The 15083-nt window shown below is 39.4% G+C and overlaps 1 pseudogene; it reads left to right on the plus strand.

The window, feature by feature from the left end:
• The first annotated feature begins 565 nt into the window (after positions 1-565).
• LOC115856646 (small ribosomal subunit protein uS10-like) lies at positions 566-5103 on the plus strand (annotated as a pseudogene).
• Positions 5104-15083: the final 9980 nt, after the last annotated feature.

Below are 15083 nucleotides of genomic sequence, written 5' to 3' on the forward strand. Positions count from 1 at the left end.
TCTGCTTGTTCTGCAGTTTATCATATCTTCTCCCAGTGACTTCTGTTCTTCATCCTGAGTTCTGCCTTCAGTAGCTGTACCCAGCAAGCCTAACGCCCTCTCCCAGGGCAGACCACCCTCCACCTGTTGGAGGACATCTGTTTCCTTTCAGTAGTTCCCCATAACCCTAACGGCCTCAGTTCTTTCAGCTGGTTCCTGAATGACATGGTTTCAATACCTATCACCCTGGTGGCTGCCCTCCTTTGAATGCCCTTTATCTCAAGAACAGAACATTTCCCTCTATGGTGAGTTGATCAGTGCAGAATATTCTAGGCTACTGCTCCCTGGATATAGACCCAGTACTACACAAAAACAAAATGAAACATGTTTTTAAGCTTTATGCTAATCAGAGCTCAGTCTCCACTGGGGGAAGCCAGTCTAGACTCGTCAGAACCTGGAAGCTAGGAGGCCAGTAGAGGGGAAGCCTCATTCAGAGTTAACTCTTATTTTATACACAATTCAAAGAAACCTCATCGTCTGATGTTCTAGCCCAGAAACACTTAGAAGGAATAACTTGAAGGAAAGCATGCATTTTGAAAGGCTAGCTCATCGTAAGAGCCAGGAAGGGCATCTGATAACTCCACAGGTGAAGAGTAGACAAGACTATAAAAAGCTGTCCAAAAAGGTCAAGAAGAGGAACATGGAGGCGTTTGCCCAACATTCCACAAAAGTTTGTGGGAGGTTCATTGCACCATTCACAGCTTAGTGAACAAATGTCTCCACTCTTGGTGTTGATCCTGTGGCAGCATCAAACCAGTGAAGTTGTTCCTAAAGGCAGAGAGGGATGCAATGTCTTTAATACATTTTCTATATTTTTAAGGAATTAAAATTTTAAATTACTTTTATGGTAAAATTTTTCTGATTTGCAGAATCTCACTCACTAGCAGGTTCTGAAAAATAAGGATTTCTGTATTAATAGCCTCTTGAAATCCAAGTTCCCTCTGAGAGTGACTCCAGCAACTCCAGAGCTTATAAATACCCTACATGTACCCTTCAGTCCTTTAGCCTTCAATCTAGGAGTTGAAAGAAGGGATAGTTTTCTCAGTATCACTGAGCTGTAAAATAGGAACTTAAGAGAAAACAACTATAGTGGCCACGTTTGAGAGAAAGAGGCAGAGATGGCGAGGGTCTGGCTTTACTTCGGAGCAGCCCCAGTTTGGGCCGGTTATACAGATACACAAAAAAGAAGTTTATCAGTGCAAAATGGAACTGTCAAGATTGTTAAGTGATAGCTAATAATCAGGGTTCAAAAGTTGCATGGGGAAGGGGAGATGAAGGAGAGGGAGGAAAGAAAATATTCCCCAGACAGTCCTGCTTTTGTTTACCTCCCTTTCAGCCCAAATGATGCTGCCTTTGCCTCCTGATGTATGTTAGGAGACACAGCTCTCAACTTACATATTGATTTTGGATCTCACCGAAATGCGGGCCCAGTTTCTGTGGTATAGGAGAATCATTACTTGAAAGGTTTCAGACTGCTGATCCCATGAAATGAGATGCTGAGTTTTAGTATCATTCTCATTATTGTCTCATTAATATCATTCTAGAGTCTCAAAAGCTGGAAAACCCAGACACCTGCTCATTGCAAGATGCCGGCTACTCTATATCCAATGTAAATTCCCTGTGTTTTCCCCTTAGTATTTATCATACCAACTTGACTTTCCAAGTACTTAATTTGTATTTGTAAGCTATTTCCTTTTTTTTATTTCATGAATGGAGTTAACAACTGGACTGTAGTAGGAGAAAAGGACCTCTGTTTTGTTTAGAATTGGCAAGTAGGTGTCATTTTGCAAGTCAGTTCTGGTAGATTTGATGGAAAAGCCATGTTCTGAAGAATATTGAAACTGCTTCCAAGTTCAGGAGGGAAGCGTTCAGAGATCCATTAGCAATGTCTGCTCCAGCACAGGACCGGGAGTATAGCATGCCTGTCGAATATTCGTTATCGGTGGCTTAGTTCAACAAATACTGAACGTCAAGTAGTGTGCAAAGTGCAGGATTTTGTTTGGTTTATATTATTTTTGTTTTAAATAAGAAAGACATTGTTCCTTTATTTAATGTAATAAATGGTGGACACATGACCAAACAACTGAACTCCAGTGTGCAATACGCAGTGATGAAAGTATATCGAGGTCCAAAGGGTCAGAGAGGAAGAAGTGGGATGACGTATCAGGGAAGTGGTCTAGAAGAAGGCCTGACATCAGCAATTTCAGAAGGCCGGACGGCCTCAGCTTTGGTCTGAATTCATCCCTTCTCACCTCAACCACTAACAAATGGCAGAGCACCAGTACATGACCAGTTTCTGGGCAGATTTCCCATAGGCATTTTAATAAATAGCTCATATAGCTCTTCTCTCTGTCATCCACAGCCTCATCTCATTCTCAGGAAATCCTGGCTGGATGCCCCAAGTGTAGAGCGTACCGCCCTGTGGACATCTGAAGGGGCCGAGGCAGGACTGCATAGAGAGCACTCTAATGGGCTCAGGCTTTCAAAGCACACATGCTAACAATGACAGAAATGGCCCAGAACCAAGGACAACTTTTTTTTTCCCAAGGACAATATTTTTTTAAATGCATAAGCTTTATGAGTCGTGTCAGGAGGGTCAAAAATCCAGAATAATCCAAGGTTTATGAAAAATGCTAAACAAAAGGGCTATTTCTAAGTTTGTTTGGACCAAAGCCACCAAGTAAGACTAATTTTGGAGAAGAGATGGATAATGCTAACATATACAAGAACAGGATAAGAAAAAAATCATAATTACAAAATTATTTTCCATCATTTTCCTCTGTATAAGGTGTTTCACACAGGTGGTGCATCAGACTCACCTAGAGTGTTTGTCAAAATGTATATTCCCAGGCCCCATTTCAGACCTACTAAGCCGAAATCTCTGGAAGCAGGTTGGAGATGTGCATTTCTAACAGCTCTCCCTCCTCCAAGTGATTCACATGTACTCGAAAGGTTTAAAACCACTACCCTTAAGGACAGAATGACAAGGGCTATAAGGCAGTGAAATCCAAGATAAATGAGAAGGTGGTGAGAGTCCCGGCTGCTTCAAATGTGTTTAATTCTGCAACTCCTATGAAATACATCCAGGATAAAAAAAAATAAACTGCAGATGCGATTATACAAACATCAACATCAGTCTTTAAGAAATCTTGGGAATGACATGATCCCTAGAAGGTGGAGACAGGCAAACATTGGTTGCCATTACATGGTAAAAGGGGAAATTCAATAAAATACAGAATTGTCAGCTGTATATGGATTCCCAGTGTTCCTAAACACTTAAAAGTAGAGTGTTGATCATTAACAGTCAGCCTGGAGTCATCACAAATAAATCCATACATGTCTTTTATTTTAAGCTGCAACAAACCCTTGTTGAAAATAGTCATTATAAATTATAAATAAAAACTGTGTACTAAATGGATCTCATTTTTTTGATAAGTCTGTTAGAACAGCAGAATGATGAAGTTAGTTTATGCTGAGTTTTTCTTAGGCATTTGACAAAGTGTCTCGTGGTATGTATTGAACAAGATGGAGAAATCTGAGAAAATTGATAGGACTAACCATTAATATTTATTGAGAGCCTACTTTATGTCAGGAACTCTACGAAGTGTTTTGTGAGTACTAATTAACTTAAACATCTACCCATTCCTATAAAGTAAAAAGAATTGTCCCATTTTACAGATGAGGAAACTAAGCAGAGATTCATCAGGTAACTTGCCCAGGGTCATATAGCAAGGATATGGTGGGGCTAGGGTTGAGAGGTCAACTCTGAGATCAAACCTTGGGTGCCTACCAACTGCACTATATCTCAGATGCATGGAGTTGCAGCTGGGTAAAATGTTATGTCCAGAAAGAGTCAATCTGTGGTTCATGCCAACCTGAGGGAATCACTAATGGCTGCCATGGCTCTATAAAACTGTCCCAGGACTGCTCAATATTTTTATTAGTGACTTGGATAAAAATATAGAGGTTCGGCTTATCAAATTTACACATGGCGTAAAGCTAGAAGGAGGGATAGCTAAAACTGTAAATAAGAGAATAATGATCCACAATGATCTTGGCAGATGAGAACAACAGACCAGAGCCAAAAAGACAAAATTTTTAAAGGACCATGGTAAAATCCTATACTCTGATTACAAAAGAAAGTATGATCAGGAACACCCAGCTTAAGTGCGTAAGACAAAACCTAGGAAATTAATTAGATCTATTGATACAGTCAGTCTCCTGTAGATTCGTTCAAAGGGATAAATATGCAACGACAACAAAATGACCTCATGTACTTCTTTGTCTAACTGGCTCCCTGACCCACACCCCTCCCAAGCTGAAACTACCGTATTTCATCTAATTTGAGAGGCCATTGATTGCAAGACGCACCAGTGGCTTCGTACCACTGAGAAAGGAGGAGGGAATGCCATCAATTAAACTAGGACACAATGCTTTCGTATTACTTAGCATTTTATTTTATAATGACTGAAGGAACTTTTTAAACTTTACTAGCTCTTTGAGGAAGATGCAGTGGCTGTGGCACCTCCTGACCTTCAGCTGTTAGCTCGTGTGCAGGAAGTGAGTGAGGAAGTTTTTAAGGATACTGGAAAGACACGCTCAGAGCCAAAGAGAGGGATTCATAGAATCAGAGTCGCATTAACCAGCTGCAATGGAAACGAAACCCCTGCGGAAGGTGTGAGCATCTTTATTAGAGGCACAAAGGAAAAGAACGTCAAAGTGAAAGGCCTTGGTGTCCCACTAAGACCCTGAGAATTACTACAAGAAAAATTCCTTGTGCTAAAGGTCCTAGGACTTGGGATTGCTTTCAGAAGAGAGTCCAGGGAATTCCTGGGCAGTCCAGTTGTTAGGACTCTATGCTTTCACTGCTGAGGGCCCGGGTTCAATCCCTAGTAGGGGAACTAAGATCCCGCAAGCCACTCAGTCAAAAACAAGCAAACAAACAAAAGATGAGAGTCCAGAGTGATCACTGATTTGCACAGCTCTTCTGAGATTGTTCAACAGATTACTTCAATCAATACAGAGCCAGGAGTATAGGTTGAAGTCGCCATTGCTGGTGTTTAAATTAGCTATTTTAATTAATTGCTAAAAGAAGTTTAATAGACATAGATTTTATCACATCAATTGTGCACAATATGAAAGGAACACATAAGAGAAATAAATAGGTTAAAGTATTCCCCAGACTTCTCATTCAGAGTCTAGTCTTCAAAATGCATTTCACTTCAGAGTTGGGTATATATGTCCTGTTTTTCCAAACACAATAATCCTCTGTGCCAGCAGGGGTGTCAGTTATGCAGGATTTCTTTAAACAGTTCTTTGGGGCCTTCCCTGGTGGCACAGTGGTTAAGAATCGCCTGCCAATGCAGGGGACATGGGTTCGACCTCTGATCCAGGAAGATCTCACATCCCGTGGAGCAACTAAGCCCACGTGCCACAACTACTGAGCCCACATGCCACAACTACTGAAGCCTGTGCGCCTACAGCCTGTGCTCCGCAACAAGAGAAGCCACAGCAATGAGAAGCCTGCGCACCGCAACGAAGACCCCCGCTCTCCGCGACTAGAGAAAGCCTGCGAACATAAACGAAGAGCCAACGCAGCCCAAAATAAATAAAAATTTTTTTAAAAAAAGGTCTTTTAAGGATGTTTTTTTTCCAAGTCAATGACTCCAGCACCTACCCCCAAGTTTTAATACAGCTGCTTTCTTGATTCTTTTCAGAAGGTGTCAACAGAAGAGTCCAGAAAACAACCAAGATTATATTCCTTCCTGAAATGCTCCTTAAATGGTTTGTTGAATGAAAAGTTGATGAGCTGCTGTTGTCCATTTGTACCATTAGAAATATAAAGCAGGTTGGCACAAATGCAGGTGGCCACTGCTACATATTGTCTGTCACCTGGCCAACAACAATTATAAGACACCACTGATCAGAAGAGGCATCCTGATCTCAGAGATGTTAAATGTGAAAAGATGTGTATCTAAGAATCAATCACATCCAATAATTATGTTCTACTTGCAGGCTGAACCCAATTCAAACTCTGGAATCTATGCTGTTCCATGACAAAGGAGGTTCAAGAGACTCTTACATTCAAAGATTTAATAGTCACAGTTCTGTTTACTCTGTGTAATGTAATCAAATCATCCATAATTTTGCTGGGAGAAGTATTTGAATCCTCAGCTTCCAGTTTGGGGCAGGAGTCAGTTGCCCAGCTGGAGAACGACTTTGGCTAATTGACATCTAGTAGCCCCACCTCAATGCATCTTCCTGGTTCTTTAAGTCTCATGGAATGGTTAGTTGTCATCACATACTCATCAACTATTTTTCCTAAAATAGCAGTCATGAAGTTGGGGATTTCCAAACAGCATAGAATGCTAATTTTATAAATATTATACAGAAGAGCATAAAAATTGAACTCAGGCTAACTTGAGTTCGATTATGACACTCACTAGATGTAAGATCTTGGCTGAGTTTGTGTTTCTAAGCTTCAATGTCCTTATTAGTAAAATAGAGGTTGCCATAATTCTGATTCTTAAATAAGATAATGTATGTAAAATGCTGAATACCATGTCTGGCACACACAGTAAATGAACAATAAATGGTGCACCAGAACGAAGTGCAGATGGATCAAAAATTTAAATGTAGGGCTTCCCTGGTGGCGCAGTGGTTGAGAGTCCGCCTGCCGATGCAGGGGACATGGGTTCGTGCCCCAGTCCGGGAAGATCCCACATGCTGCGGAGCGGCTGGGGCCGTGAGCCATGGCCGCTGAGCCTGCGCATCCGGAGCCTGTGCTCCGCAACGGGAGAGGCCACAACAGTGAGAGGCCCACGTACCGCCAAAAAAAAAAAAAATTTAAATGTAAAAAGTGAAATAATAAAAATAGTTGAACATGACATGGGAGATTATTTTTATAATAACAGAACGGAGGGCTTCCCTGGTGGCGCGGTGGTTGAGAGTCCGCCTGCCAATGCAGGGGACATGGGTTCGTGCTCCGGTCCGGGAGGATCCCACATGCCGCGGAGCAGCTAGGCCCGTGAGCCATGGCCGCTGAGCCTGCATGTCTGGAGCCTGTGCTCCGCAACAGTGAGAGGCCTGCATACCGCAAAAACAAACAAACAAACAAAAAAAACCAAAACAACAAAAAAAATGTGCTGAGACTAGATATCAATTGCAGGAAAAAAACTGTAAAAAATACAAACACATGGAGGCTAAACAATACGCTACTAAATAATCAAGAGATTGCTGAGGAAATCAAAAAATACTGAGAAACAAATGACAATGAAAACACGATGACCCAAAACCTATGGGATGCAGCAAAACCAGTTCTAAGAGGGAAGCTTATAGTAATACAATCCTAGCTCAAGAAATAAGAAAAGGGCTTCCTTGGTGGCACAGTGATTGGGAATCCGCCTGCCAATGCAGGGGACACAGGTTTGAGCCCTGCTCCGGGACGATCCCACATGGCATGGAGCAACTAAGCCCATGTGCCACAACTACTGAGCCTGTGCTCTAGAGCCCATGAGCCAAATTAATGAAGCCTGTGCGCTTAGAGCCTGGGCTCTGCAACAAGAGAAGCCACTGCAATGAGAAGCCCGTGCACCGCAATGAAGAGTAGCCGCCGCTCACCGCAGTTAGAGAAACCCTGCACACAGCAACAAAGACCCAATGCAGCAAATAATAATAATAATAATTAATTAATTAATTAAATTTTAAAAATCAAAAAGAAACAAAAAAAGTCTCAAATAAACAACCTAACCTTACACCTAAAGCAATTAGAGAAAGAAGAACAAAAAGAACCCAAAGTTAGCAGAAGGAAAGAAATCATAAAGACCAGATCAGAAATAAATGAAAAAGAAATGAAGGAAACAATAGCAAAGATCAATAAAACTAAAAGCTGGTTCTTTGAGAAGATAAACAAAATTGATAAACCATTAGCCAGACTCATCAAGAAAAAAAAGGGAGAAGACACAGATTAATAGAACTAGAAATGAAAAAGGAGGTGTAATAACTGACAATGCAGAAATACAAAGGATCATGAGAGATTACTACAAGCAACTATATGCCAATAAAATGGACAACCTGGAAGAAATGGACAAATTCTTAGAAAAGCACAACCTTCCGAGACTGAACCAGGAAGAAATAGAAAACATAAACAGACCAATCACAAGCACTGAAATTGAAACTGTGATTAAAAATCTTCCAACAAACAAAAGCCCAGGATCAGATGGCTTTACAGGCAATTTCTATCAAACATTTAGAGAAGAGCTAACACCAATCCTTCTCAAACTCTTCAAAAATATAGCAGAGAGAGGAACACTCCAAAACTCATTCTACAAGACCACCATCACCGTGATACCAAAACCAGACAAAGATGTTACAAAAAAAGAAAACCACAGGCCAGTATCACTGATGAACATAGATGTAAAAATCCTCAACAAAATGCTAGCAAACAGAATCCAACAGCACATTAAAAGGATCATACACCATGATCAAGTGGGGTTTATCCCAGGAACGCAAGGATTCTTCAATATACGTAAATCAATCAGTGTGATAAACCATATTAATAAATTGAAGGATAAAAACCATATGATAATCTCAATAGATGCAGAAAAAGCTTTTGACAAAATTCAACACCCATTTATGATAAAAACTTTCCAGAAAGTAGGCATAGAGGGAGTGTACCTCAACATAATAAAGGCCATATATGATGAATACACAGCCAACATCGTTCTCAATGGTGAAAAACTGAAACCATTTCCTCTAAGATCAGGAACAAGACAAGGTTGCTCACTCTCATCACTATTATTCAACATAGTTTTGGAAGTTTTAGCCACAGCAATCAGAGAAGAAAAAGAAATCCAAATCAGAAAGCAAGAAGTAAAACTGTCACTGTTTGCAGGTGACATGATACTATACATCGAGAATCCTAAAGATGCTACCAGAAAACTACTAGAGCTAATCAATGAATTTGGTAGAGTGGCAGGACACAAAATTAATGCACAGAAATCTCTTGCATTTTCATACACTAATGATGAAAAATCTGAAAGAGAAATTAAGGAAACACTCCCACTTACCACTGCAACAAAAAGAATAAAATACTTAGGAATAAACCTACCTAAGGAGACAAAAGACCTGTATGCAGAAAATGATAAGACACTGATGAAAGAAGTTAAAGATGATACAAACAGATGGAGAGATATACCATGTTCTTGGATTGGAAGAATAAACATTGTGAAAAAGACTATACTACCCAAAGCAATCTACACATTCAATGCAATCCCTATCAAACTACCAATGGCATTTTTCACAGAACTAGAAAAAAAAATTGTACAATTTGTATGGAAACACAAAAGACCCCGAATAGCCAAAGCAATCTTTTTTTTTTTTTTTTTTTTTTTTTTTTTGCGGTATGTGGGCCTCTCACTGTTGTGGCCTCTCCCATTGCAGAGCACAGGCTCTGGACGTGCAGGCTCAGCGGCCATGGCTCACAGGCCCAGCCGCTCCGCAGCATGTGGGATCTTCCCAGACCGGGGCATGAACCCGCGTCCCCTGCATCGGCAGGCGGACTCTCAACCACTGTGCCACCAGGGAAGCCCCAAAGCAATCTTGAGAAAGAAAAACGGAGGTGGAGGAATCAGGCTCCCTGACTTCAGACTATACTACACAGCTACAGTAATCAAGACAGCATGGTACTGGCACAAAAACAGAAATATAGATCAGTGGAACAGCATGGAAAGCCCAGAGATAAACCCATGCACCTTTGGTCACCTTATCTTTGATAAATGAGGCAAGAATATACAATGGAGAAGACAGTCTCTTCAATAATTGGTGCTGGGAAAACTGGACAGCTACATGTAAAAGAATGAAATTAGAACACTCCCTAACACCATACACAAAAATAAACTCAAAATGGATTAAAGACCTAAATGTAAGGCCAGACACTGTAAAAAATATTGAGGAAAACATAGGCAGAACACTCTGACATAAATCACAGCAAGATCCTTTTGACCCACCTCCTAGAGAAATGGATGTAAAAACAAAAATAAACAGATGGGACCTAATGAAACTTAAAAGCTTTTGTACAGCAAAGGAAACCATAAGCAAAACGAAAAGACAGCCCTCAGGATGGGAGAAAATATTTGCAAATGAAGCAACTGACAAAGGATTAATCTCCAAAATATACAAGCAGCTCATGCAGCTCAATATCAAAAAAACAAACAACCCAATCCAAAAATGGGCAGAACACCTAAACAGACATTTCTCCAAAGAAGACATACAGATTGCCAACAAACACATGAAAGAATGGTCAACATCACTAATCATTAGAGAAATGCAAATCAAAACTACAATGAGGTATCACTTCACACTGGTCAGGATGGCCATCATCAAAAAATCTACAAACAATAAATGCTGGAGAGGGTGTGGAGAAAAGGGAACCCTCTTGCACTGCTGGTGGGAATGGAAATTGAGACAGCCACTATGGAGAACAGTGTGGAGGTTCCTTAAACAACTAAAAATGGGACTACCATATGACCCAGCAATCCCTCTACTGGGCATATACCCTGAGAAAACCATAATTCAGAGAGAGTCATGTACCACAACGTTCATTGCAGCACCATTTACAATAGCCAGGACAGGGAAGCAACCTAAGTGTCCATTGACAGATGAATGGATAAAGAAGATGTGGCACATATTTACAAGGGAATATTACTCAGCCATAAAAAGGAATGATATTGGGTCATTTGTAGAGGTGTGGATGGACCTAGAGACTGTCATACAGAGTGAAGTAAGTCAGAAAGAGAAAAACAAATACTGTAGGCTAACATACATATATGGAATCTAAAAAGAAAGAAAATGGTTCCAAAGAACCTAGTGGCAGGACAGGAATAGAGACACAGACATAGAGAATGGACTTGAGTACACGGGGAGGGGGAAGGGTAAGCTGAGACGGAGGGAGAGAGTGGCACTGACATACTTACGCTACCAAATGTAATACAGATAGCTAGTGGGAAGCAGCCGCATAGCACAGGGAGATCAGCTCGGTGCTTTTGTCCACCTAGAGGGGTGGGATAGGGAGGGTGGAAGGGAGATGCAAGAGGGAGGGGATATGGGGATATATGTATATGTATAGCTGATTCACTTTGTTATACAGGAGCAACTAACACAACAATGTAAAGCAATTATACTGCAATAAAGATGTTTAAAAAAAAGAATAAAATATGTGCTTACTTTTTAATACGTTAACTTGCTTACAGTAGATCACGTTGGTTTCTAGTTTCTAAGTGTGCAGTTCAGCCAAGCCTAGGAAGGTGAGCAAAGGACTTCCATTTCCAGGAATAAGGCAAGATGGGGATCAGACCAACCTCCTACTAGAAACCACAAAAAACACTGACTAAAAAAATTTTTTTTATAACTTCTTAAAAGCATCAAAGCTCTGGCAAGATATTAAGAAGTTAAAGCCCCAAATCAAAGGGATACAAGGTCTCTGAAAGTTAAGTGGCAGTCTGAAGCTGTTTTTGAACTAAGAACATTTGCCATTTGGGGCAAACTTGAACTTTGGTTCTGTGGGCTTCTCAGGACAAAGACAAAGCCAAAGCCCAGCGTCTGCTCCTCCCCTCACTAATAAGGGTAAAACCCTCAGGGCAAGGGTGAAACAAAAGTAAAGGATCCTCCTCCCTCAGGTCCTTATGATGAGCAGAGCAAGACAGGTAGTAAATGCAGGGAACTGCTCTGAGAAGTTATAACTGCAAGTTAGTACTTCCACAGCTTCCAAACCCATATCAATTTGATGACGAAAAAAATAAATAAATGAACAAAAACAAAGAGAAAAAGAAACCATAATACCATAAAACCCTCTTATGTTGTGACTTTACTTTAAAGTGATTTAAAGTGTCCCTGTGTGCCTAGCAGATGCAAATGAAAGTTCTTTCTGGAGAAAATTAGTGTCAACCTAGTTTTCAAAGAATCCCTCCAAATAAAATTTCAAGGACAACAAACAGTGTACAGTCAAAAATAACTAAACCTACAAGGACATAAGCCATCAGGAATGAGAACGAAAAGAAAGAGACCTTCAAAGACTTCAGATTTTGAAATCACTAGACAATCTATAAAAGCAACTATGCTTACTCAATTCAAAGAAAAAGTAGAAAACATATGTACAGAAAAGGAAATGAGAAAAAGTGATTTAGCAGATTTAAAAAGAACCAAATAGAATGTCTCAAAATAAAAAATACAATAACCCAAATTAAAAACTCAACAGTCATGTTTAAGCAGCTTAGATATAACTGAAGATAAAATTAGAGAAGTGAAATATAGATCAGGAGAAATTATTCAGAGTACAGTGTAGAGAAACAATAATATGGCAAATGTAAAAGAGAGGTTAAGAGGCAAGAAAACAGAGTGAAAAGTGTAGCATTCATTTAATCAGACTTTCAGAAGGAGAAGAGAGAAGTGCTTGGATAAAGATAATATTTGAAGAGATAATGGCTAAGAATTTTTCTAAACTGATCAAAGATATCAATCCATAGATACAAGAATAATAAGTAGAAAAAATAAAAACAAATTTATACCCAGACTCATCATGGTGAAACTTTAACAAACCAAAGACAAATAAGATGCTAAAATTAACCAGAGGAAAGGATGATCTTCAAAGGAGTGGCAACTAAACAATAGCTGAATTCTCAATAGTAACAAAGGAAGTAACAAAGGAAACCAAAAGGCAGTGGAATGAAACCATCAATGGTTTATATACTTATGTACTTATATAAACCTGTGGTTTATAAACTTAAATAATCGGCAACCTAGAATTCTACACCCAGAAAAAGTCTTTCAAGAATGAGGTCATAATAAAGTTATTTTTAGACAGATCAAAGCTGAGAGAGTTTGCCACCATCACACTCTGATTTAAGACCTTTCCTTTAGGTAAAATAAAAGTGATCTCACAAGGAAGACCTGAGATAGAAGACAAAAGAAAGCAAAGAAAATGATAAATATATGGATACATCTAAGTGAATATTAACTGTATAAAACAACAGTTATAAAGTCTTTAAGGGCAAAACTTACAACAATAATAACAAGATAGAGCTAAAATATTTGAGAACAAAACATGTCAGGAAGTGTAAATGGAATTAAAATATTTTAAGGTCTTTGAATTATGTGGGAGAAAGTAAAGGCATTGATTAATTTCAGACTTTAAGTTTAGGATACGTATTAAGTTCTAGAATAATCTCTAAAAAATAGAGAGTATATAATTTTCATACCAGTAGAAGAAAAAGAATGGGGTCATTAAAATATTTCTTTGAACAACCCAGAAGGCAAGAAAGGAAAGAAAAGGCAATACAGAATACATGGGACAAATATAAACGAGATGGTAGTTTTAAACTCTAATATATAAATAATTACATTAAATGTAAATGGATTATATGAGCAAAAGAATATATACCATATGATTCCATATAAATGAAGTTCAAGAATAGACATTACTAAAGGAAATTATTTAGAGGTTGTGATAAACTGGTAAATGTCCCCCAAAGATGTCCACATCCTAATCCCTGGAACCTGTAAATATGTTACCATATAAGGTAAAAAGAACTTTGCAAATGTTATTAAGAATCTTGAGATAGGGAGATTATTCTGGATTATCCAGTTGAGCCCAATGCAAACACAAGGCTACCTTTTGAGAGGGAGGTAGGAGAGTCAGAGTCATAGAGACAAGAGAACAAAAGCAAAGGGAAGAGAGGACAGAAGATGCCATGCTGCTGGCTTTGAAGATGCAGGAAAGGGGCAGCCTCTAGAACTGAACAAGGCAAGATAACAGATTCCATCCCAGCCTCTAGAAGGAACACAGCCCTGCACAGCCATTTTAGACTTCTGATCTCTAGAACGGTAAGATAATTTTAAGCCACGAAGTTTGTGGTAGTTTGTTATAGCAGCAATGGGAAACTCGAAATATGTATTTATATGTCTCTATCTATATCTATCTATGTGGCAAAGCAACAAATAAAAGTAAGGAAATGATTATCGCAGAAGTCAGGATGGTGATTTCTCCAGTGCTCAGGGAGAGAGAGAAGGCAGGCAGGGTTCTGAGGCCCTGACAATTCTATTTCTTGACATATGTGGAGATTAAACGTGTAATAATTACTCTTAAACCATGCACATATTTTATGTACTTTTCTGTAATAGCAAATATTTTATAATAATAAAAACTATAAAATGTAAAAATAAAGATCAGGAATCCTGGAATTTAAGTGGGATTCAGAGAATATTTAATTAATGAGTAATGAGTTTCTAATAATTGAGAAACAGAATATCCAATCTGTAGATTCTCCCTGCTCTTATAGTGTTCCTGCTGATATTTGACCTCTCCTCTGCTCATCAATACCCTCGCATAGTTGAGCAAGGAAAGAATCTGGAGGAACAAAAGCCATCTGTGGACTCTATCATTTATTAATATGTGGACGTAGGCAAGTTACTTAAACTCTCTGTTTCTTAATCTATAAAGATGGCAGTAGTAGTAGTATCTTCCTCTATAAAGTTGTCATAGGAAATAAATGAGATAAAGCACTTAGCACGATACCTATCTAAAAATTCCACCTCTTTTTTATTTCATTTATCTACCCCCAACCCCGCAAATAATGTTTATGGAGCACTTGCCTTGTCCCAAGCCCCTTGCTAGGTCCTAGGGATGTAAAGCCAAATAATCCATGGCCCCATCTTCAAAGAGTTCTTAGTTTAGTAGAGGAAACAGGTGAAAAATACATAATTGTAATGCAAAGGGTTAGCAGTACAGTGAGGGTATAAACAACGTGCTGAGGTGTTGCATGAGGGGTCACTAAGCGGGCATGTGGTAGAGTAAGGAAGGGGACTAAGCAGAGAAGCCTGCCCACAGGTGACCCTTAAATGAGGTCTTGAAGGATGAGTAGGAGTTCACCAGCTGGAGATAAAGGAGGGATACTTCTGTAAAGGGATGAGTATAGGCAAGCCTGGAAGGAGATAATGGACAGGCGAAATGGCAAGTTGTGGGGTATTGAGGAGAGAGATGAAGTTGGGAG

Source organism: Globicephala melas, chromosome 17 (assembly GCF_963455315.2).
Source record: "Globicephala melas chromosome 17, mGloMel1.2, whole genome shotgun sequence".
In the NCBI taxonomy this organism is placed as follows: domain Eukaryota; kingdom Metazoa; phylum Chordata; class Mammalia; order Artiodactyla; family Delphinidae; genus Globicephala; species Globicephala melas.